We start from the raw sequence: 3,273 nt of genomic DNA on the forward strand, positions 1-3,273 counted from the left end.
ATTACATTTGATTCTATTCAATTCCATTCTAATTCATTTGTGGAAAAAATAAATAGAAAAATCAAATATACATGTAATATCCAAACCTTGGACCATTCAATTAGGTGCATAATGTTAACCACAAACATTACTAAAATTGACTGAATCGGATAGCAAGATATTCAGAAGCCATAATCCTTCTCATTGACAAGTCATTAACAAGTTCGCTATTATGTAAGTAATATTCAGTTTCTCCCTAAGCATTCTCTTGGGGTTAATTATTGACTAATCTGAGTTTTGTCTTCAAGTACCCCCCAAATTCTAGTAAATTAACAATAACCAGAGGATTTAGCAAGAGGATGGCAGCAGAAATAAACATAAAAGTTAAAGTACATAGTTATATTATATCGACAGTTAGCCCCTGATTACATGTAGCATGACTTTTGCTGTTGTGCCAGGCAGCCTGTAAGGTGACCTCACATGATTCCAACCCCCAGATATTCCACCCATTATGCCATTATTTTCCATTAAGTGTAGTGCTTCTAATCAGTAGAACATGAAAATGTTGAGGAGCTGTCACTTCCTTAATCAGGTTATGGAAAATAAATAATATCTTTCTTGGCTGGGCACAGTGGCTCACGCCTGTAATCTCAGCACTTCGGGAGGCCAAGGCAGGCTGATCACGAGGTCAGGAAATCGAGACCACCCTGGCTAATACGGTGAAACCCCGTCTCTACTAAAAACAAAATAGAAAAAATTAGCTGGGCACGGTGGCGGGCACCTGTAGTCCCAGCTACTCAGAAGGCTGAGGCAGGAGAATGGTGTGAACCAGGGAGGCAGAGCTTGCTGTAAGCCGAGATCGCGCCACTGCACTCCAGCCTGGGAGACAGAGTGAGACTGCATCTCAAAAATATATATATATATATCTTTCTTGATATTAGACTGTTTTTCTCAATCTTTTATTGTCTTTGATGAAGTAAGCTGCCATGCTGGAGAAGACCAGGTGATAGGAATATGACATAATTCGTCTGACCAACAGGCGGTAAGGAACTGAGGCCCTTAGCCACATGGTCCCTGAAGAACTAAATCTTCCCACCTGCCATGTGAACTGTGAACTAGATCCTTTCTCAATTCAACCTTCGGCCTCAGCCCTGGCTGACTCCTTGATTTCAGCCTCGTGAAAGTTCATGAACTAGATACAGAGAGACCCACATAAATCAGTTACAGATTTTGGACACACAGAAACTGTGAGATAAGAAATGTGTGATATTTAAGACCCTAAGGTCTGAGGTAATTTTTTAAATACAGCAATAGATAAATAATACACCTATTTATATGCATACATAGAAATTGCATCCTACTAAAGAGGTAAGATAATATAGCCCACATATCACAGACAGTTCAACTTTTCAAAACTGTTATTTCATTCCTTCTTGAGTCCATGAGAAATTTTTTTAGCAGTAGAATTTTTCTCAGTCACTATGGAGACTAATTTTAATAAAGCAATGATCAGATTTTAAATTTTTTTTCATAGTTTGTATACTGTTAATCTGAGCACTTGTTAACACTGCTCTCTTTGATGATAATAGCTTATATTACTAAGCAAGTGGCAAAAATAACAACGGGAGGCTGAGGCAGAGGCAGGAGAATCCCTTGAACCAGGGAATTGGAGGTTGCAGTGGGCTGAGATTGCGCCACCGTACTCCAGTCTGGTAACAGAGTGAGACTCCGTCTCAAAAAGAAAAAAAACAAACAAACAAAAAACCAAAAAACAAAAAAAACCTCACGAGATAAAGTTTCTGCAGGCTTCAGTAAACACATTTATTTTTCTTTTCTTTTTGGTCTAGGTTTGACATTGCAGTTACTGCCTTTATAATCTTTTGTCATTACTCATTCAAATTTTTATCCCGCTTTGTTTTTTGTTTGACAAAGATTGTTTTGAAATTTCCATCTAGCAGATTTTTATTAACTATCTATACACCTATATATGTTATTCTGTAATATTAATTTTACGTATTAGTTAAAATATAACATCAGAACCACTATACCCAGTAAACTCCTACATTCAGCAAGAAACACCTAGTGCTCCTTCTCACACTATACCACAAGGCCTTAAAGGGGTCCCCAAGCATTTCATTAAAGGGAATGACCTCAAATAGTTCAGCCTGTGTTCTTGGTGAAGAATGTTCAACTGGTAAACATTTCTTTCGGAGAACCAATGATTTTTTACGAGCCATAGAGATATATGATCATCACAGATGGAATGCCATGTAATGTATGCCCACATCTGCTCCCTGTGAAGCGAACTGTTCTGTCATTTTATGAGTCAATTTTGTTTGTGAAATAGGTGAATGATAAAGATGGCTGGATTGCAAGAGTTTGATACAAAATGAAGTTTAACTCTATTGGAAGGAAAAAAAAGTAAGCCAGTAGAGATTTATAATGCCCCACATTGCTTATTTTTATAGCATGACTTCATCATTTCAAATATACAGCTATAAACATAAAAGATGAACCAAAACAGAAAAATTTTTACAAGGGTATCCAAGATCCTAAGAAAACATGCCACTCTCTCCTGAATTATCTAGGACATTGCTTACATTTGAAAAATCATTTTATCTTTGATGATGTATCCCTAGAGTGCATGCTTTAATGATAGTAAACTACTAAGGAATTCACTGATTTTATGTTGTTATTATTTTAATGCACAATTCATTTTTATCAAGATGATTATAAATTATCAGCATAGTTTCTAATCGATTTATTGGTTTATGAAATTTAAAGTGATGAATGGATCATTATAAAATATGCTGCTCATAGTAATACATACTTCCAAGAATATATCAAATAAAAAAGTATATATCATAATAGCATCAAGGGTAGTGAAATTAGTAAATTAGCAAAAAGTAATTAACAATTATGGACTATTTTGATGAAAAATCCATAAAGGAGAAATGCATCCTACTGATGCTAGTACTTCAGTGAGAACACATGAGCTAAATGATGGGACAATAGAGAATAAAAATAAAATATGAAAGATTGAAGGATAAAGGGAACAGACTGAAATCTAAATCTGTTAGGGCAGAAAGGCCAAAAGATATTTATTTAAATATTTAACAGTTTGAGATTAATTAATTTTAACTAATTCTACAGCATTGGGACAATCTCAGTGGTCCCAGTAGATTAAAAAGTGGTACAACCTTTAATGTAGAGGAGTAAGTACATTGGTTAATTGCTAAATATGTTAGCATTTTTAAATAGCAGATAATTTGGAAATATTCTCTAATATTAAAA

Source organism: Mandrillus leucophaeus, unplaced genomic scaffold, assembly GCF_000951045.1.
Source record: "Mandrillus leucophaeus isolate KB7577 unplaced genomic scaffold, Mleu.le_1.0 Scaffold636, whole genome shotgun sequence".
Lineage (NCBI taxonomy): Eukaryota > Metazoa > Chordata > Mammalia > Primates > Cercopithecidae > Mandrillus > Mandrillus leucophaeus.